General features: G+C 43.8%; 1 protein-coding gene and 1 pseudogene across 3 annotated transcripts in view; one reads left to right on the forward strand and one right to left on the reverse strand.

Moving 5' to 3' along the window:
* The window catches only part of LOC132991057 (semaphorin-6D-like), a 130,207-nt gene that overhangs the window by 56,227 nt on the left and 51,480 nt on the right, over positions 1-22,500 (reverse strand). For all 3 annotated transcript variants that reach the window (XM_061059637.1, XM_061059636.1, XM_061059634.1), the window contains one exon: positions 1,322-1,438. The gene's annotated coding sequence lies outside the window, so the exon portion shown is untranslated. The remainder of the gene's footprint in view (positions 1-1,321; positions 1,439-22,500) is intronic.
* Positions 1-22,500, forward strand: part of LOC132991488 (octapeptide-repeat protein T2-like) — a 38,888-nt pseudogene that overhangs the window by 3,638 nt on the left and 12,750 nt on the right.

Raw genomic sequence — 22,500 nt, forward strand, 5'->3', positions numbered from 1 at the left:
GTGTGTGTGTGTGTGTGTGTGTGTCTGTGTGTGTCTGTGTGTGTGTGTGTGTGTGTGAGTCTCTGTGTGTGTGTGTGTGTGTGTGTGTGTCTGTGTGTGTGTGTGTGTGTGTGTGTCTGTGTGTGTGTGTGTGTGTCTGTGTGTGTGTGTGTGTGTCTGTGTGTGTGTACAGACAAAAACATGCGGATGAATGGAGGTTAATGAAGACAAATCAGTGCAGATTACAGGAAGAGAGCAAAGAGTCCTTCTTCCCTCCCATCTTTCCTTCTTCCCTCCCATCTTCCCTTCCTTCCTCCCATCTTTCCTTCTTCCCTCCCATCTTACCTTCCTTCCTCCCATCTTACCTTCCTTCCTCCCATCTTTCCTTCTTCCTTCCCATCTTTCCTTCCTCCCTCCCATCTTTCCTTCCTCCCTCCCATCTTTCCTTCTTCCCTCCCATCTTTCCTTCCTCCCTCCCATCTTTCCTTCTTCCCTCCCATCTTCCCTTCCTCCCTCCCATCTTTCTTTCCTTCCTCCCATCCTTCCTCCCATCCTCTCTTCCTTCCTTCCTTTCTTCCTCCCTCCCATCTTACCTTCCTCCCATCTTTCCATCCTTCCTTCCATCTTTTCTCCCTTCCTTTCTCCTTTCCTTCCTCCCTTTCTTCCTTCCTTTCCTCCTTCCTTCAGTCTGTTCAGCTTCTGAACCTCCTTTTCTATTTTCTTTCCCAACTTCTGTCTCTCTTCTGTCTTGATCCATAATGGTCATTTTGTCAGCTTAACGACATCCCATCATCCAGTTTCCATGGCAACAGCTACACCATTCTGCTTGGTTACACTGTGTGTGTGTGTGTGTGTGTGTGTGTGTGTGTGTTTTCTACCTGGAGATTAATCCGTGACAGATTCAGACCTCGTCCACTCGTAGGCGGGTGTTTTTGTAAACGTCGCTCTTATGTGCGTTTTAGTCTTTCCTATGCAAACGGCGTTTTAGATCACTGAAAACGCTCCATCAGTAAAACTCCGTCCAGAGTCAAGACGTTCAGAAACTCATGACGTAACCAAACTAGCGCTGGTGCTAATGATGCTAACTGGACTTTTAACACGCACGCACACACACACACACACACACACACACACACACACACACACACACACACACACACACACACACACACACACACACACACACACACACACACACACACACACACACACACACACACACACACACACACACAGACACACAGACACACAGACACACACACACACACACACGTTGACCAGCAGAGACGCCTCATTGGACGAGTTCAACTTTTCCACTTTAAATCAAGTGAAAGAAACTTACAGAGGAAAAATCTGCTGTGACGGACAGGTGAACCCTCCTTCAGCTGCAGGAAGTCCTTACTGTGGTCCAGGAAGTAAACAGGAAGTCAGGAGGCGGGGGTGGACCCCCTCAGACGTCCTGCAGAAAACACACAAAAAAAAACACAGGTCAGGTTTTCAAGAAAATCATTTTTTGGCTTTTGGAGGAATAAAGATTTAAAGCAAGTGATGCATTCAAGGAACACAAAGAAGATCTGAAATGTGGAACCTCAGGATTTAATACGAGGCCCTTGACTTGAACCAGCGACCTCCCGGTCCCTTCAGGCTCAGCGTCTTCAACCCAGCGTTAGATTTTGAACTCTGATTTGTGAGGAAGTGTGAGTGAGCGGTTTCATGTGTCATATTTCCGTCGGATCCTTTTTATCCGTCCATAAATAAAACATTAAGTCTCATGTTTGTGCACATCAGCCAGTTTGAATTTCAGGGGGGATTTTTCCGTCTAATTCCATCAGGATGCTCTGATGAGATTAAAAAGGAAGCTGCGTGGCTGGAACAAAGACGAGCTTCTTGTTGCTGAACGGGATAATTGGATTTCTCCAGCCGCAGGTTTGGATTCAGAGTCTCTGAAGGTTTTAGAGCCGGGCTGGTGGCAGGAATCCAGAACAGACTGAAATCTAATCAGCTGTTCTTCTGGCCCGCAGCCGATCGCTCCGACTGATTTCATTCAAAGAAAAACGCGGCGAGCCAAGACGGAGGAGCAACACGCCAACATGAGATTAACACGCAGAGGGTGGGGGAAATTAAACGTCCCTACATGTCAAAGAACGTGAAGAAGAAGGTTCAGTCACAGCTGTTTCCTGTCAACATCCGCCTCCTCTTCCTGCTCTCCAACGCTAACTGCTCGGGCTTGTTAGCGCGGCGGTGTCAGGGAGTTTTGCATGAGTTAACCTTCGCCGACGCTAACAGGAGCCATTTAGACCAGCAGCGTCCAATTAGAGGCGGCGTGCCTTAACGAGGTCACAGGGAGGAGGATCATGGGAGAATGCAGAGCAGCACAGAGGCTCAGGGGTCGACACACGGCGTGCCGACTGCGAGAGATGTGGTTATTCACTCCTGTACGGACGGGTATCATCACCACGAGGGAGCCAATCAGAGTGCAGCATCTCACTCTGCATGTAAAACAACAGTTTTCCTTCCTCCCAACAGATGGGAGGAAGGAAGAAAGGAAGGAAGGATGGGAGGAAGGACAGGAAAGATGGGATGGAGGAACAAAGGAAGGAAGGATGGGAGGAAGGAAGAAAGGAAGGATGGGAGGAAGGAAGAAAGGAAGGATGGGAGGAAGGAAGGAAAGATGGGAGGGAGGAAGGTAAGATGGAAGGGAAGAAGGAAAGATGGGAGGAAGGAAGGTAAGATGGGAGGGAGGAAGGTAAAATGGGAGGGAAGAAGGAAAGATGGGAGGAAGGAAGGTAAGATGGGAGGTAGGAAGAAAGGAAGGAAGGATGGGAGGAAGGACGGGAGGAAGGAAGGAAAGATGTGAGGGAGGAAGGTAAGATGGGAGGGAGGAAGGAAAGATGGGAGGAAGGAAGGAAAGATGGGAGGGAAGAAGGAAAGATGGGAGGAAGGAAGGTTAGGTGGGAGGGAAGAAGGAAAGATGGGAGGACGGAAGGTAAGATGGGAGGCAGGAAGGTTAGGTGGGAGGGAAGAAGGAAGGATGAGAGGAAGGACGGGAGGAAGGAAGAAAAAATGGGAGGGAAGAAGGAAAGATGGGAGGGAGGAAGGAAAGATGGGAGGAAGGAAGGAAAGATGGGAGGGAAGAAGGAAAGATGGGAGGAAGGACAGTTAGATGGGAGGGAAGAAGGAAAGATGGGAGGAAGGACAGTTAGATGGGAGGGAAGAAGGAAAGATGGGAGGAAGGAAGGTTAGGTGGGAGGGAAGAAGGAAAGATGGGAGGGAGGAAGGAAAGATGGGAGGGAGGACAGTTAGATGGGAGGGAAGAAGGAAAGATGGGAGGAAGGACAGTTAGATGGGAGGGAAGAAGGAAAGATGGGAGGAAGGAAGGTTAGGTGGGAGGGAAGAAGGAAAGATGGGAGGAAGGAAGGAAAGATGGGAGGAAGGACAGTTAGATGGGAGGGAAGAAGGAAAAATGGGAGGAAGGAAGATTAGGTGGGAGGGAAGAAGGAAAGATGGGAGGAAGGAAGGTAAGATGGGAGGCAGGAAGGTTAGGTGGGAGGGAAGAAGGAAGGATGAGAGGAAGGACGGGAGGAAGGAAGGAAAGATGGGAGGGAGGAAGGAAAGATGGGAGGAAGGAAGGTTAGATGGGAGGGAAGAAGGAAAGATGGGAGGAAGGAAGGTTAGATGGGAGGGAAGAAGGAAAGATGGATGGGAGGATGGGAGGAAGGACGGTAGGAAGGAAGGAAGGAAGGAAAGAAAGATCGGAGGGAGGAAGGAAGGAAAGGTGGGAGGATGGAAGGAAGGAAGGAAGGATTGGAGGGAGGAAGGAAAGATAGGGGTAGGAAGAAAGGAAGGAAGAGAAAGTGAAGTTGGGAAAGTGCAGCTCGTAGATTCACATTCTCATCAACAAACCAAAATCTACTAAAAACACCTTAAAGAGCCTCGTCTGCACCGACCCTCCTCTTCTTTTATAACACTTTTTTTATGTTTAGCCTCCGCTGTGTCTTCCTGCAGCGACAGAAAAAACGACTGAGTTTTGAGTCTTTGAACGTCTCATTTCACTTTTAAAATCTCGTTATCGTTCTTTTATTCCTCTCTTTAAACCTCCGGCTCATCCAACAAGACTTTAACTTTATCATGACCGATGATCCTCACGGCAACGATCGGACCCTCCGATTGGCCCTGTAGTTGATGGTTTCCGCGGTAACGTGGTGATGGTGTTGTACAGATTTGATTTTGTTTCCGTTGATCCCTCTGTTCCCATTTCATTACACGTCATTCAACATATTAAACCTCTCAAAAACTCAAATCTGATCCCGTCCCAAAACTAATCCCTCCTGTCATCGTTTTCAGAGGTTAATCCCCCGTGACAGTCTCTCTCTCCCTCTCTCTCTCTCTCTCTCTCTCTCTCTCTCTCTCTCTCTATCTCTCTCTCTGTCTCTCTCTCTCTCTGTCTCTCCCTCTATATCTCTCTCTCTGTCTCTCTCTCTCTCTCTCTGTCTCTCTCTCTCTCTCCCTCCCTCCCTCTCTCTCTCTCTCTCTCTGCTTTCCTTTTATCACCACACTGACATCTCCGTGTTTTCAGAGTCACCGTCCGTCCTCTTCTCTTTTCTCCTTCAGCCTCATTCTAACTTTATGTAATCTTTCAAATTCAGACTCCAGCTTTGTGAGCAGGAACACAGAGTTTGTGCTGCCGGGGCGTTCTCAATAACGACACAAGTGATAAATAATAACAACCAAACACGACGACAGTGAATAAAAACACAAAGTTGGTAAAGTGAGCGGCAGCAGAGGCGACTGAAGTGGACTTAAAGGGACCTGAACGAGTCATGATGAGCTTCATCATCCACTAAAGATCACTGAAACCACATCGACACACTCCCATGTTCCTCCATCATCTGGAAACATCTGTGGAGGTTCAACAATCATCAACATGTGCATCGGTTAAAGAAGCTGGATCATGACTACGCCATCCAACACAAGTTCAAGTTCAAGTTATCTTTATAAGTCAAATGCACAACATAACAGGCAAAGCAGTCATAGCTGGCAATTCAATTTTTGTGTTCCAAGCTCCCCTTAACAATGCAAAAAATAAAAATAAATAAAAATAAGTAAAACAAAATAAATAAAATAAAATAATTAAATTAAATTAAATTAAAAAAACTATAAAAAAAGTATAGAACACGCCTCAACTTGCACCAGTTAATCGGAGCGTAGCGGATAGCTAGCTTAGCGGATAGTTAGCTTAGCTTCACCTGAGGGGCACATTGTTTACATCATCGCTGCATTCATGTTGTGTCAGACACAGTTTCCAAGTTGGAAAATGCACATGAACGTTTGCTCAAGTAAAAAAAACAAACTTGGGTGCCCGACTTGTCGGTTTGACGTCATATTTGTCATCAACACATCAACAAGCGATGTTTTGTTCATGGTAAGAAACTTTTTATTAATTCTCATATTTGACACAAACTTGTAGCTCAAATGTAATATTAGCATCGGCTGACATAGACTAGTTCGAGAAGTTATGTATTAACATCCGTTTGGTATTTAACCCGTCATAAGAACGTCAGGTACGTTAGCTATGCAGAGATATTTCAGTATTTATCAGCGTTGCACCTTGACTGAAGGGTCAGGTATCGTCGTTTGTTGTTTGTTGTTTGTTGTAGCAACAATCCGAGTTTCCACAGGAACTCACTGAAGTCAGAAGAACGACTTCCCATACTCCAAAACCGGGGCCATCCGAGGAGCACCTGAACGCAGCATCTTTGATGTTTCTTATTGAATTCTCACTTTTCAGTGTGTTTGTTGTGAATCTTTGTTTTTGCGATGATGATGATGACATATTCAGCTGATCGACTACAGTGATGACGAATCGTCGAGATGAAGTGATCGATTGTTTCAGAGAACACGCAGAGGATCGAGAATCAGAGGAGAGGATTCACGTCGTTAGGACGCCGCGCTCCACCTCAGTGTCGATCGATGAGGGGATCATTCAACGACCAATCAGACTGAGGAGAAAGGTCTCTGTGCTGTAACCCTCAATCCATCCCTCAGCCTTGCTCCCCCGTCACCATGGCAACGCAGAGCTAGGTTAACGAGCGCCATCCTCGTCAGGTCATGAACCCTCTCCTCCTCCTCCTCCTCCTCCTCCTCTTTTCCACATTATTCTTCCTCTAATGAACGTCTCTCTGTCACTCTCTCGTCTGAGCAGCTGAGGATCGTTCTAAAATGGATCGTCTTCTATCGGTCTTCTATCGGTCGACTATCGGTTAAACTTTGAATGAAGGTCGACCACAGCCTCTTCATCGGTCCAATAAACCACACACTCCTCTTCTTCTTCTTCTTCCTCTTTTTCTCCTTACTCTGCTCAGGTCGAACCAGTAACTCTCTCTTTTCTCTCTTTACTTTGTCCTCCTCTTTAAAAACAAGGGTTTACAAAGTGCTTTGACACGTGCAGAAGAACCCAAAACAAGGACCCGACCAACGTCTTGTTTTCAAAAGACACTCCATCTTTCCTCCATCTTTCCTTTCGTTCATGTTGTGTTTATTTTTCTGTATCTTCTACTCCTGTTCTCATTCTGTCTTCATATCGATCGGACGTCTCTTCCCCCACAGAAGAGTCTTACATCATCCCTTTGAAAAGACTCAATCTCTTTCCTCCATCCATTAACCCTCATCTTCATCTTCCTCCCTCTCTCGTACCTCCATCCCTCTCTCTGTTTCATGACAGCGACCTGCTGAGGAACATGTTGTAAATCACATCATCCGTCCTCCTCCTCTTCACATATTTCTATTCCTGTAAGCTGAAAGTATAAAATTGTAAATCATAACAAAACCTCTCTGTATCCGTCCTCCACTGAATCACCAAGAACTTGTAAAGTTAGGACCGTCTTCATGTGTTTCTTTGTCGTTCTCCGTCACCATGGCGATCAGATTTGGATGGAATAATAAATTAACGGCATCATCCTGTTTCTCTACATCAATAAACCTGAATGTGAATATTATTAAACTTAGTATTTTCAGAACTTTCTCCCTCCTCCTCAGATAAAGCTGTCTGGATTCCATCTTTTCACTCTCTCTTATTTTTGAGTAAAAAAGCGCCAACAGTCCTCGAACCACTTTGTTTGTTGACGTCAGAGTTTGGAGGAGAAGCAGGACATCCACCGGAGTATCTCTTAAATACAGACGGGAGGAGAGAGTGACCGATTGTCCGAGCTTTAAGCGGTCACAGCTGGAAGAAAAGTTTTGCCAACAACAAACAACATGCACTTAATTGGTGCGTCACCCTGCTGCCTGGAGGTCAAAGGTCAGAGTCGACTGGAGAACACACCCCTGTTTGTCGAGGTTCAGAGCAGACCACGCTCAAACTAGGTCAGACCTCCTCTCTGCGGCGTCGAGTCGAGGGTTCAGGGTCAGAGAGGTCAACTGATGCCTGTGACAGCGGCTTAAAGCCGTCGGGGGAGGGGAGGGGAGGGCGGACGCCTGGCACGGGATTGGCTGACAAAGACTACTGCGTTACGATTGGCAGAGGAGCTAAAGAGCAGGAAACTGGTGTGAACTTTTTGTCCTTCACTTCATCGTAGCATGGACACTGACAGATGGTCAGGAAGAGGGGCACAGGCAGAGTGATGCATGCTGGGAGATTTAGTTTAGAGGTTGAGAATGTCAATGAGGGAAAGTATGAGCCGTTGATCCTGATGATAGATTTCCTGCAACAATTGAGCAGTTTTCAGTCTCATGAAAAGTTAAAAAAAAAACACAACCTCAACTAGGATTTCATTTAAATGAGGTTGAATTAAAACATAATTATAAATCATTTATTTGAGGATCGATGTGTGTTCTGTGCTACTCATCTGGAGTGCAGCTAGAGCAGGAACAGAAAGCTTTCTGGATCGGAGTAATCCAGCGCACATCAGGATTGTTCAGTTTGACTTTAACGTTTTTAAATCTCCATACTTTAATACTGTTAAATACTTTGTGATACCCTGTGATTTAACAGATACTATCGCTGATATTTTAAGAGTGTTGGAGTACTCTAAACCCAGCTTGGTCTAAAGACCACTTGTGGAAGGTCTAGATCTCTCAACTCAAAATCGAAAGCATTTGTACTCGTTCTTGTCTCGGTCTCAGACTGGGCGGACTCCGGATTTTAAATCAAGACCACCACTGATCGGCTATTTTCACATTATTTACTGAGATTAGAAGGAAAACGCCTCTTTCTAACAGAACAAAGAAGTTCAATTTATTCATAGTTTGAGTTTACAGATGTAACCTTCCCGCTGTTACGGTTTAAGTGAGTGACACGCCCCCTAAACACAAGATGATGATTTATGGTCTTGGTCTTGTCTCGATCTCACCCTGCCTTGGTCTTGACTCAGTCTCGATCCCTAAATTAAATGACTTTGACTTGTCTTGGTCTTGACTACAACACTAGCTGATGGTATGGAAGGGTACAAGAACTTCAGATTGAAACCAAGAGCTGACGCGAGAGTGAAAGAGAGAGAGAGCAGCAGTGGTCTGTTCAATTTCAAAGGTCGGCAAGTTCTGATGTTTCTCGAGTCGTTTTGGCGTCTCACTTTGTTTTTATAAGTTATAAGTTTTGTGTGTTTGTAGTGTTTATAAGTTTTTGTGCAGCTAATAAAAACGTTGCTGTATATTTCATCATGCCATTATAGAGGATCTATGAATCTAAAATGTATGAACTGAAATGTTTTGCACATTAAAGCTTGTTGTCAGCTCCGTGGGACACAGAATGATGTTTGTTTTAAAGAGTTGGACAAACAGAACAGGCTGTCCCCGTGCGCTCTCAGCTGTACAGACTGTTTTATTTCACCGACGCTCGCTGTGATAAATAATAACAGTGACTAACTGATAACAGCTCGGCCTCCAGCGGGTTTCTAATCTGCCACTAAACCCTCTGATTTGATCAGTTTCCAGCAGGACTGAACCACAGCAGCCGAGCGTCTCCTCCATCTGTCCCTCATTCTTCACTCTCTGCACAGGGGACCTCAGCTGACAGACGCCAAGAAGACGCAACCTGAGCACGACAGGATGGAAAAATCATCCTAAAGATCTCCTTAAATAATAACAGACATCAACAACAGCATTACATTAACCAGCAGAGTTAACAACAATGACGCCATCTGATACGACGACAGGAACAACCTGACAGTAATTAGATGAATTCACTGAGGAGGTCGTTGGCTTCATAACTCCTCTTCAGAAACCAATGATGACATCACAGAGACTAAAATCCATGTACAATAGAGCGCCACAGGAATGAGTCCTAAAACCAGGAAGTAAGTTAGCATTTGAGCGCCATGGGGTCTAACGTCTAAAAGTCAACGGGGATTTTGAATGTGTTTGTGGTTAGACTCCTGAAATAAGGTCTGTGGTTAAGACAAGCTGAAGAGATGTTGGTGTTTTGTTAGACCACATAAACTACGTTAGGTAAAACCTCCACTTGTGAAGTTTGAAGTTTTTACTCGTCTTTAAAAAGGCGGTTGCTAACAAGCGGCTAAATGTGACTACAGCGGTCGTCGGGGACATTAAACGTCATCACGCCGGACACAGAGGGCGGGAACTCTCTCACTAGTCGGAGATGTCTCCTGTAGGTTTAATCTTTAGGTTAAGGTGAATATTATGTTAGTAAACTATTTATTAAGCTACGTGGATTAGTTTATCGGAGATCGTCTGAAGCTGAACGCTAGTGACGTCACAATCATCCGACCGTGGTGTAGTTAGCTTTAGCATAACGTTAGCTTTTTACTTCTGTCGGCCGCATTAACGCTTCAAACATCATAAAAATGGCGTTCATCTGTGAAGATTATCCTGCTGAACAAAACGCCTACGCTTCAGAAACGTGTGTTTAACACAGAGATTATTTTCTGAAATGATCCAAAATCCAATGAAAACATCCCAGAGGAGGATTCTGGTTAGACCCCGTGGAGATGATACTTCAGGGTCTACAAAAATACATCATATGGTTTGTTTTCTATACAGACTGTGAACTCTGCTGTTCTGCTGCATACACTACGACACCAAAGAACAAGTGCCCTCGCCTGATAGGAGACGACATTTAACATTCTGCCTACAGGGGGCGCTAGAGAGATTTCAGACCGTTAGTCCTGAATGAAAAAGAAGATTGGACATGACAGGATTACACTCGATGGATCGTGTGTGTGGGTGTGAGTAGGGATTGGGTTTCATTGGCAGTGTGCAGAGACAAATCGGAAACGTACATTTTTTGTGCAAGTTGGTGTTTGTATCTGTTCTCTGACCTTCTGTGTGTAATCCTGTGAGCGTCTGTGGGATTATGGGAATGACTGTGCACTTCTGTCCTCTGTGTTCATGCATCTATATGAACGGGGGAAGGTATGAAGTATAACCACTGACGTTCGCATTTACAGATTAACAGCTTTAATTTTAACACCAGAGCTGTGAAGAACAATACCAAAAGATGAAACGTTTTGATTATTTTTGAGGGTTATTCTAAATTTCGGACAAAAATGGAGCACTATGACATGTTTATATAAATATATACAAAGACACACATACAACGATGGTTACAACTTTAACTTCACCACGGAAACAACTTCTTAGAGGTTGAAGACTAAATGAAGCTAAAGCGCTAAAGAGGATGGTGAAAAAATGAAATGTTTGATGTCACAAAGTGGATATGGCTCGTCAACTGAAGTGTCTGGGAGCTTTTTTTGGGTGAAATTGGACATTCAAAGGTGCAGCAGGGTCGTTCTTATCCATCAGTGCGACTACAGGGAGACGCTGCAGAGGCTTACCTACGAGGGACAAAATAGCATGCAATACAGGGCATGTGTCCACAGATGGCGCTTTAGCAGGAGGATGCATAAAGTGTTGTCTTTGAAAAGATATTCCCGTTTAGAAAGCTTCTAAATATTGAAGTTTTATTGAATATATGATACTGGCTGATTCATGAAATACACAACGTTTTCCTTTCTCTTAAAACATTTATGTGATCTAATTGTACTTATCCTCAAAATAATGTTCACTTAATGTTTTTTTTTTGGCATTTTTAGGAAATGTTTTTTCCAATAAGTTGTTGCTTGTTGAATATTTTCTTCCTTCTTTATAGCTGCAACTAAAACTTTGAAGGACATTCACTCATCACAAAAAGGAAGTCAACACACACACATATACCATCCTGTAGTACCAACAGAGGACGATCACTTTATACTGACAAAATGAGGACCTCTGTCTCTGGTCATTTAATGAAGCCCACATATACACAAATGCCTGCTGTCCTGTGGTACCAACAGAGGACTATCAGTCCTTACTGACCAATTGGGGACCTCTGTCTTGTCAATATATGAAGCACACACACACACACACACACACACACACACACACACACACACACACCTAACTAAATGAAGACCCCTGTGTTGGGTAATTTTTAAAACAAACTAAAAACAGAAAAAAGTGTCTTTTCGCATACTACACTTCTCGTTTTGTCTGAAAAAACATCAAATGGGTTTGCAGGTCCCTCGTCTCATACCCATTGAGCTCCTTGGATGCTGGTTTCCATGGAGACGTCTCTCACCTCCTTCCCTTACCAATTACATCTCTCCAGGAAGTACTTAAAAGGCTAACGCAGGCTCAGTTATAAAGAGTTATTTTCAACCTTTATGTTAGGAGAGACAAACTGAGGGACAGGCAGGTGAAGACCGACGAGGGAGCAGGTGTGAGGTGTTCAGAATACCCCCCCCCACACCCCCCCACCCCCCCTCTCCCTCTCTGTAAACCGTTAACAGACATTTTGATGATGACTAACACAAACCCTTCAGCTGGCAACACCGTGAGGTGATGTGACACATTTCAGTTTGAGGAATTGGAACAACTGAGCGACTTCATTTCCACACAAAGCTCAGGGGAATAACTGAGAATCTGCTTTTACACTTTTTCGGCTGCTGGAACCAAAACCTGAGAAGAAAACAACAACAAGCTTAAACACTTCAGGTTTGATTTTTGCCATTGATTCTGAGAGGTGAGCTTTTAGAAAACTCTGAATGAGGTCGGGAAAAAGACACATTGTGAGATGTTGAATTTCTGTGATATATTATATTCTTCGTGATGAAGATTAAATTAAGTTTCACCAGTTATATGCAATGTTTTATCGTCTATTTAAATGACTATACAATTAGAAACCATAATGATTTAAATTTGGGCACAACAGTTAGGAAGACGATCCCCTCCCCCCTCCTAACACACTTCTGCCAGACTGGACACGTTGTCACAAAAGCAAAATATTTCTTATATAATATGTCAAATCGACTTGCCGCTATTTCTTTATTCAAATAAAATCTACCACTTTCTATGATGCTCAGATGTTTGTTTAATCTGCTTGATGTACTGACAGGCCTCTTGGCTTGGCAGAGGAGGTCAAACCTCCCTAAAGAAAATTTAAAAAAACTCCAAAGAAGGTCTTAATTGACCGAAATATATTTTCTAACTTTGCACAATTGTAATGCAACTAATCAAAGACCCTGAATGTCTGAAACACATTTTAACACTCTGCATCTGGTGGCCGTCATGATATGTACGTCTGGATCTTAAAACAGACAATTCAGAAGCCATTTAACTGACACAAACACATGTGTAGAAAGTGTCCCTGCAGGCTGGAGACATGGAGAAATAGTATGGATGTCCCACTTCATAAAAGACTATTAGAGTTATATAAAGGAGCCGTGGATTTGAAGACGGGTGTTTTGTCAAACTGCAGTAAAACGTTTGGTGACAGCAGCAGTCGGTTCAGCTCAGGTGTTCCTTCTCACATCACCACTGTGCTAAACAGAGCCTGGTTGTATCCTATCATCTTAAATAACAGACAGCAGGCCCGGGAGATTTTCACAGAGCTGAAGTGGCCAATTTTCCTCCGTCGGCCATCCTGCAGCTCGCAGACAGGCCGACTGATTCAGAAACACACCGAGGCAGAGCTAAAGAAAAGCTAAAAAAAGCTGCTCTTTCAGAAGTCTCACAGCCTGGTAAATCATGTCTCTGCTGCTTCAGACGACGGGAGGACGACACTCAGGCTCAATCTGTGAGCAGGAAGCAGACGATCTGCTTAGGACAAGAGAGGAACCCGTCACGCTTCAAATGACTTCAGAATGGAACCAAATCCCAAAAGTATCAGGTACTAAACCACTCAGCAGGTGTTCAAACTCTGACAGGAATATGGATGTGTCTTCTTTTGGGAATAATGACTAACAATCTAATAAAAACAGAAATGATACACATTCTTTGACCTCAATGAGACGCACACATTCTGACAGCAAGAAGGTCCTTTCTTTATCTAAAAATAAAAGCATGGTTGAATTCAAACAGTAAGTTATGTACTCTCAGTTTTAGACGGTACAAAAATTCAAAACAAAAGCCCAACATTTTTTATTTTTTAAATGCAAAATGATGGAATTTAAATCATGCGATTAATATTGGATTGATCAAGATTAACTTTTCTCAATTAAAAACTGTTATCGTTTGACAGCCCTAATTCATAACATCAGAATGTTAAAATGTTTTCGTTTTGGTTCAGTTTTTAATTTAAGTGTGGCCAAATTTGGGCTTGTTTTAGAACAAACTGACTTCAAAATGTATTTTAGAGACGTTTTTTAGTCAAGTGGGGCCGCTGTGCAGCGCTAATCAAAGTGTGGCAGCACCCACACTGCCCCCCGCAGGACTGGGGTTTCATTACAGTGGAAATAGTCGGTTTCAGGATTTTCTAACTCGATATTGAAGCGGAACAAATATACTGCAATGCATTGATGAACCGATTTTTTTAATCAGCCCTCGTCCAAAGCAAGAAACAAAACGGAAATGCATGAACCCTGGAGAAATCAAACATTCAACTTTGGTCAAAAACCAGATTGCGTTTAAGCCAATCCTGAGAACAAGTTTGATACTCTGCTTTAGAAATAGAATGACGAAAACATAAAAAAGTTTTCCAACAGATAGATGATTTTACTAAACACATCGTACCATGACGTTCTCTGATTTTTTTACTATGAACCCGACACAAAGTTTGAACAGAATGAAGATCAATGCTGGAAAAAAATGAGTTTTTTTTAATCAGATTATCAAACCTGAACTGACCAGCTGGACAACAATCTCCAACATCTAATCTAACAATCTACTGTATCGAAAACTGATTCCTAAGATAACACACATACATGCACTAGCACGCACACACACACACACAACCCCCCCCCCCCCACACACACACACACACACACACACACACACACACACACACACACACACACACACACACACACACACACACACACACACACACACACACACACACACACACACACACACACACACACACACTTCCTTCTGTGTTACCTGAGTCCCTCCAGCTTGTCAACATTTTTTATTTATGAATTAATTTATTTTGTGTAGCTGTGTGTTTGGGGCATCGTAGAACAAACACACACACACACAGGTACAGACACACACACACAATCTCACAGCGTGACATTTCCTGCTGGGTGACATCTCTCAGACTAACAAGCTGAGGGAACGGCAGCTCTAACAAAGACCGATCGACAAGACGCTGAATGTGACCGTGTGTGTGTGTTTGAGTGTGTGTGTGTGTTTGTGTCTGTGTGAGTGTGTTTGTGTCTGACTCATTTAGCTGTCTAGAGAAAATGATTTGTGGCTGGTTTGAGGAGGTTCATCGTGTTTCAGGTCGTCTCTAAGCGCTGCACAGATTGTTGATTAGATTTAAACCTGCAGAGCTCGGCCGCTGATTTCTCTGGGAGATTATTAAATTGATAAAAGAAACACAGTTCATCTTTCATCATTTAAATGATTCATCATCTGCACAACTTTATTCCTAAATTCAAAGCTTTGCAGAGAGAGTCACACAAACCACTAAGCTATCGATATTTTAAAAAACATTTATCCAAACGTTTCCCTCTCACAGCGACTGATTTATTGAGAAAGATGTTTCTGTTGAGGTTTGTTTGGATCTGAACCCGTGAGGAGCAAGAGGTCATTCTGCATGTAAGTGAGGGGGCGTGGCTTATGAGGGAGCACAGAGGGGAGGTGGTGGGTGCAGACGGAGCACTGAGGGAATGCTACTTTCAAAATCATATAATCAATCAATCAATAGAAAATGACCAACCCTGCCTTTAAACTGTCCAAACATACTTAAAGATAAATATCTACCTGCCAATTTTCCTGTGGATCATTTTTACAAGATAATAAAGTGTGTGTGGTGATTCAAAGTTTAAAAGTTTATGAAGGGAAGAACAGAAAAGTGTGTTTAATGTGTTGTGTCGGGGTTTGTTAGGTGGAGACAGCGCACAGATCATCATCAACAAACTGAACACTGTGTGTTTTTACAGCTGAGAGGACTGTGAAGCAGCATCCTTCATGTGCTCACACTCACTACCCCACACACACACACACACACACACACACACACACACTCACACACACACACACACACTCACACACACACACACACACTCACACACACACACACTCACACACACACACACACACTCACACACACACACTCACTCCTGCACAAATTGACTTTAGTCCAGAGCAGCCGAGTGAGGAACCGAGAACACATCAGATCTGAGCTCCATTAATTTGTCCTTCCAATAACGTGTGACACATCGCCAGCTCTGAAATGCTCGCCACACGAGAGTGCTACGCTGTGTGTGTGTGTGTGTGTGTGTGTGTGTGCGTGGGGCCATCCATCAACACACACACACACACATACACACACACACACACACACAGTCAGAGGCCCAAACATAATAAAGGCACACATGGGCGGCAGGTAGGGACGAGGCAGGAATAATAACTACCTGCCTAACTGTCACTGCACACGCACACACACACACACACACACACACACACACACACACACACACACACACACACACACACACACACACACACACACACACACACACACACACACACACACACACACACACACACACACACACACACACACACACACACACACACAGGATCATGTGACAGTGAGTTGTGTGTCTCTCCTGCAGAGCTGCTGCAGATCTGAATACAGAAACATGGAGCTCGGTGAAAAACATCCAATCAGACCTCCTCCCTGACACACTGGACTAAAAGGTACTTTAAACCAGGCAGACATGACTACATGATGAGTATGTAGAGAGCTGTGAGTGAGATGATAAAGGTATCTTACTATCTGATCATTAAGGAAACATGTTGAAGTGCTGGCTTCTCTGACAACAATGCAGCAGTCAGTATGTCCTCCTTCTAACTTTAGATTCTGCTCCTGAATGCTCTGGATTTGTTTGGACCAGAGAAGGTAGGCGCTTTTAAGACACGCCCCCATACGGCCGTTTTGGACGCCCCTCGGTTTGCCAGATATGAGAGCAGTTATCAGGTCAACAGGTGTTGCAGTGATGGAAGCGGGCAAGAGAAGTGGTTCAGATAGAAGTGATTGTACCCGACCTAAAAAGCCTCTGCATGTTTCTAATAAGCTCCACGAGCAGAAACGTGCTCAAACTAGGATCAATATTGGAGATGCTTTTGAAAAATGGAGAGAGGTTAGAACACAGAAAGGTTTACAGACCCATGCAGAGCTGGATAAACACTGAAGCTTCAGAGTCCACCACATGGTGACCTGTGTGAGCATGGACTCTAGAGAGGAGGGGGGGGGGGGGGACAGCGGAAGGGACAAAGGACAGAGGAAAGGAAATCATGAAGGAAGTAAGGAGGGAAGAGACAGAGATGAGACGGCGACTCACAGTCTAAACCAGCAGGTAATCAGATTAACAGAGATCTGAAAGCACTGCAGGACACACACACACACACACACACACACACACACACACACACACACACACACACACACACACACACACACACACACACACACACACACACACACACACACACACACACACACACACACACACACACACACACACACACACACACACACACACACACACACACACACACACACACACACACATACAGAGGGGCTCTCTCCCGTTGGTTAATCCGCTCTCTGTCCCCCCCCTCCTCTCTCTGGAATTAGAGCGTCCTCTGCGCCCCCCCTGAAGAGATCAGAAGGAATATTCTACAACCAACACCTCACACCCTCACCCTCACACACACACACCTACACACTCCTCACACACACCTCCAGCTGCACTAAAAGACGACGAGTGAACAAACTTTCCCGTTTGAAAAGACAAACACAGCTTCACTTCATGTGACACAACGATGAACATTCACCCCGCTGCTCGGTTTAATTCACAGGACGAATTTCAAACACCTGATCGATTTGGAAACTCTCTGACCTTCTAGTCTCATAAACCCCTGAGCCGTATGAGACAAGCCGCCTAAAACAAACACTGGGCACCTCTTCCTCGTGTTCTCCTCCCCAGCAGAGTGCACGACATGATAATTAAAAATGCAGATGGACACCCGGCCGATCGATGAGAGTGAACACTGAAGGGCTGGAATCTAAATCCTTCATTTTGGACTCAGCAGATCGATGTCAGATTATTTCTCTCTGGACGGGAGGAGCCGGCGGCGGCGGCTTTCACACCGAGAATCAAATCCTGTCGCGATCAATCGTTCATCTCAAAGAATCAAATCTTCAGGCTGACAGAGACGTTTAAATCTGATGGAGACTCACAGAGAGAGAGACAGCCGACGCTCACCGCCGAGGAGACACTTAGATGGAACAGTTGATCATTTCTTTCTGTTTAACCACAAAACACTTTTTTTTTTTCTGTTTTGGCGTTCCCAGCGGCGTCTGAAGCGAGGGCGCAGTAAAGCCTCCCACCTGTCTGTGTGCTGTCTGCTGGCTGCCTGTTTTTGGGTCGTGTTCAGACAAGTTAACCTGGGAATTTCTCCATCTCGGCGCCCGTTCAGCCCACCATCTGGCAGATTAGCTGTTAAAGCTCAGTGAAGGGAAGTAAAGCGGCGCTGGCAGCCATCGCCGCTGTCATGCCATCGCCGCCGCTGTCCCCTCTTTACATTCTGAAGGAGCGAGCAACAAAGACGGGGAAGCTTTTTTTTTTCACTTGTTCCAAAAAAAAGTTGTTATTCACAGGAGCTCTGAGGTGTTTTAATCAGGTCACACACCGCAGCTGCTCACACACACACACACACACACACACACACACACACACACACACACACACACACGTAATCATACTACAACGGTCCTGTGGTGCTTTTGGATATTTTAAACTCTTAAAAGTAAGAAAAATAAAAAAGTATGCATGTTGAAAGAAAAGCAGTATGAAGACTACTCCCCCCTCCTCACACACTGCATCCCCGAGAAACCGCCCAACATCTTCCAGGAGGGCTGCAAAACACAAACGGTCAAACCATTAAAGTCTTTCTATGTGATGTTTCACACTTAAATATAATATAAATCAAGTATATCCTCTGAAAATAACTCTGTGAGTCATGACTGTCTACAATGGGTGTAACACCGAGTCCCACTGTCTGTGATGTTTTCAGAGTTTTCAGAGTCCTATCTTCACTTTGTTTACATCGCCCGGACGGCCGGCTGACTCCTCCCCTCGTGTATAAAAGTTGTTTAATTGAGGGACTAGAGAAAAGAAGAATAACATACTGTACTCACTGCTTAACTGTGTTTCTAGATCACGCTCATTTCAGGTAAATTTACATGCAGTGTGACGATACGAGCATAATAAAGATCGCTAGCATTAGCATGCTAACACAACAATGCAGCGCGAGTTGTTTTGGTTTCATGCTGGTGCTCAAGGGCGACATCTGCTGGATCAAAAAATCACATATAAAGACTTTAACTCCTCTTGTGTTTTAACTTGGTAATTTTTGATCTTACTTACTTTGTCTATTTATGTTTTATATGTATATATACTTTTTATTTTTATTAATATTATTGTTTTTTTTGATAATTTATTCACTTGTTTCTTTTTCTTTTTCTGCTCTTACCTTCTTATTGCTGTTCTCTTTTTATTTGCTTTTAGCTCTTTTAGTTTCTTACATCTTTTTAAATCTTTGCTCCTCTTGGTCTCAGCTCGTGTTGTTGGGTTCTTATGATGGTTCTTATGATGGTTCTTATGATGGTTCTTATGATGGTTCTTGTGATGGTTCTTGTGATGGTTCTTATGATGGTTCTTGTGATGGTTCTTGTGATGGTTCTTATGATGGTTCTTGTGATGGTTCTTATGATAGTTCTTATGATGGTTCTTGTGTTTCCTGGGTTCTTATGATGGTTCTTATGATGGTTCTGATGATGGTTCTTGTGATGGTTCTTGTGATGGTTCTTATGATGGTTCTTATGATGGTTCTTGTGTTTCCTGGGTTCTTATGATGGTTCTTATGATGGTTCTGATGATGGTTCTTGTGATGGTTCTTATGATGGTTCTGATGATGGTTCTTGTGATGGTTCTTGTGATGGTTCTGATGATGGTTCTTGTGATGGTTCTTGTGATGGTTCTTATGATGGTTCTTATGATGGTTCTTGTGATGGTTCTTGTGATGGTTCTTATGATGGTTCTTGTGATGGTTCTTGTGATGGTTCTTATGATGGTTCTTGTGATGGTTCTTGTGATGGTTCTTGTGATGGTTCTTATGATGGTTCTTATGATGGTTCTTGTGATGGTTCTTGTGATGGTTCTTGTGATGGTTCTTATGATGGTTCTTGTGATGGTTCTTGTGATGGTTCTTGTGATGGTTCTTATGATGGTTCTTGTGATGGTTCTTATGATGGTTCTTGTGATGGTTCTTATGATGGTTCTTGTGATGGTTCTTGTGATGGTTCTTATGATGGTTGTTATGATGGTTGTTATGATGGTTCTTGTGATGGTTCTTATGATGGTTCTTGTGATGGTCGGGTTATATATGTCTGTTGGGTATCGTGCACTTTGGGTTCTTTTCTGTTGAATTGTATTTAATTATTTTTAGTATTTTACATTTGTTATGTTCTTGCTGTTGTTTCTGTTCTTCTGTGTTTGGTTTAGTTTGTTCTTGTTTTTGCTGTTTGTCAAAGCACTTTGTAAACCTGTGTTTTTAAAAGGTGCTATAGAAATAAAGTTATTATTATTATTATTATTATAAACCCGACTTTAAGCGGACTTTTTGGAGATAGTCTGGAACGTTCACAGCGAGCGAGTGAGGTGACGTTGATTATTTTGGGCATGAGTTCCTCTGCTTCATACTCTTATAACTGCTCGCCTCCGATGTCTGCGCTCTACTGTCGCAGTGATGTGAAAACAGGAACAGTCGCCTTTAGAGACTCAAACCAATCAGAAAACTTTAAGTCTTGAAAGCACGGCAGGCATGGACACGCTCCCGCTGTTATGAAAGAAAAAATTCAGCTCCTAAATGTCCTGGAATTATCTAAAAAAAACAAATTGTCAAGAGTTTTTGTGTGAAAGGAGCTGAAGGAAAAAACAGCGCGTGTGTGACTCCTGCTACTTCAGCACCAAGGACAGCGCCACAGATTTATCAACACACAGCACTACTTCAACCTGAAGCAGACGGGACCAGACAGCCATGAGTCGACATGTGCAGGGACATTTAGAGGGAAACATTCTTCCATTTTATTTAAGAGTAAGGTCTCATTGATTTCAAACTGAATAAAGAGTTCACTCAAAGCCTGCCTATGCACACAAAAATAGCCTCAAACTGTCTCTGCTTGTGCTCTTCAACCGGTTTAAATAAGTCTCAGAGCTCCTCAAAACATGTGTGTGAAGTTTCTTGTTCTAAATCCACTCTGATCCTGTATTTGATCATGTCTATAAACCCCTCTATTTCAGCCCTGCTCAGAACAGGCTGTTTCTGTGTCTGTACCTTTAAATATGTAAATGAGGTGTGTCTGACCACGCCCCCTCTCTAGAAGGGCTTGGTGGTCTGGGGCTTTCTCGCTCCATGTCCTATTGTTTACGGTGAGAAGGCAGACTCAGAGGGCAGAACAAACACCTAGCTGTGGGAGTGTCACCCACCTGGGGGAGGGGCGACTGCCCTTTGTGATGTCATGAAGGGAAAATCTCCAAACGGCCTGTTTGAGCACACATTTTCTGAAAAGTGGAGCAGGCAGAAGACGGAGAGGATGGACTTTTCTCATCATTGGGGGGTTTGTAGATGGACTAGAGACACATGTTAGAGTTAGAGGAACATGATGAAGAGGATTTATAATAATATGTGACCTTTAAACAAAAGACTTTAACTTTTAAAAGCAAACAGATGCAGTGGCATCAGTGAGGAAGCTGCAGCGTATCTCAAGACAATTATACAGTTTAAGCAATTCTCAGAAGTGTTGCTCAAGCAGAGGCTATTTTTGTGTAAAAGCTGTTCAAAGTAAGAACGTGCAATCGACGAGTCATGCTCTTTAACAGAACGATCGGGATAAAGCTGCCTCCCTCTACTGGGGCGGCAGAAGCTCAGTCTGCAGGGTTGTCTGGTAGGTGGAGAGGTGCCAGGTCACTTGCAGAGGGAGCCTTTTGAGCACCAAACCTCCAGCTGCTCGGGCGCTCTCTCATGTGCAGCGCCGTGACTCTGACATCTCTCCATTAGTGCGTGTCCATAGGATCTTGTTTGTGCATCTGTGTGAGTGTGCAGCATGTCTCAGAGACAGAGTGTGAAAGTGATTTCCCCCTCGTGGGATTAATATAGTGTGCAAAGAAAATGAAGAACAAGCAGAGATTCTTTAACTCAGACACTGACAAGCTAAAGCTCCTCATGACTAAAGAGCTGAAAACATCCTCAGTGTATCGGAGATGATAAACCAGGTGACAGGTGTCCTACCTGTCGAACAACGCTAAGAAAAGCAGGACTAATAATAGAACTGGTTCCTGTTCTCTGTGATGAAGTGCAGGGTGACAGGAATCTTCAGAAGCCTTCAAAGCTCTGAGCCACAGAAAAAGTCAAACAGAGGGGGAGGAGGGGTTTGTTGGACTTACCTGGTGAGGAGGAGCGGTCACAGAGAGGACACACATGAAAAAAAAGAGAGAGAGAGAGCATTTAGGGGGCGATCAAACATTCAGTGAAAGGCTGACCTGTGCAGGGGTAAACTGAAGTGTGATGCACACCAACACAAGTAACTACTTTATAACGTGAGATCATTTCATCATTAATGACACAAAAAGAAGATTTAAGTCAAAGTCAAGATTTAAAGTTCTTAAAAAAGAGAAAAAGAAGAAAAAGTTAACAAGTCCCGCCTCTGACCAGTGCGCAAAGCCAATCACAGTTTAGGAATTTTTGGGGTGGCACCTGGGGTAGCCAGTCAGATTTCTAGGGGGGCGCGTGCCACCCCTGGCTACCTCTCTGGACGCCCCTGCAAACAAATATCCCACTGACCAACACTGAAGATAATAAATGCAGAGTTAGTAAACATACTGCGTTTCAAAAACAAAGAAGATCAACTTCTCCAGGTGATTTGGAGATTTGGTGGTTTTATTTTTCATTATTCACCTTTTTTCTGACGCAGCATGAGCAGTGAAGCGTAATCAAAGCCTGATTCTGAAATGA

This window comes from Labrus mixtus, chromosome 16, assembly GCF_963584025.1.
Source record: "Labrus mixtus chromosome 16, fLabMix1.1, whole genome shotgun sequence".
Taxonomy (NCBI): Eukaryota; Metazoa; Chordata; class Actinopteri; order Labriformes; family Labridae; genus Labrus; species Labrus mixtus.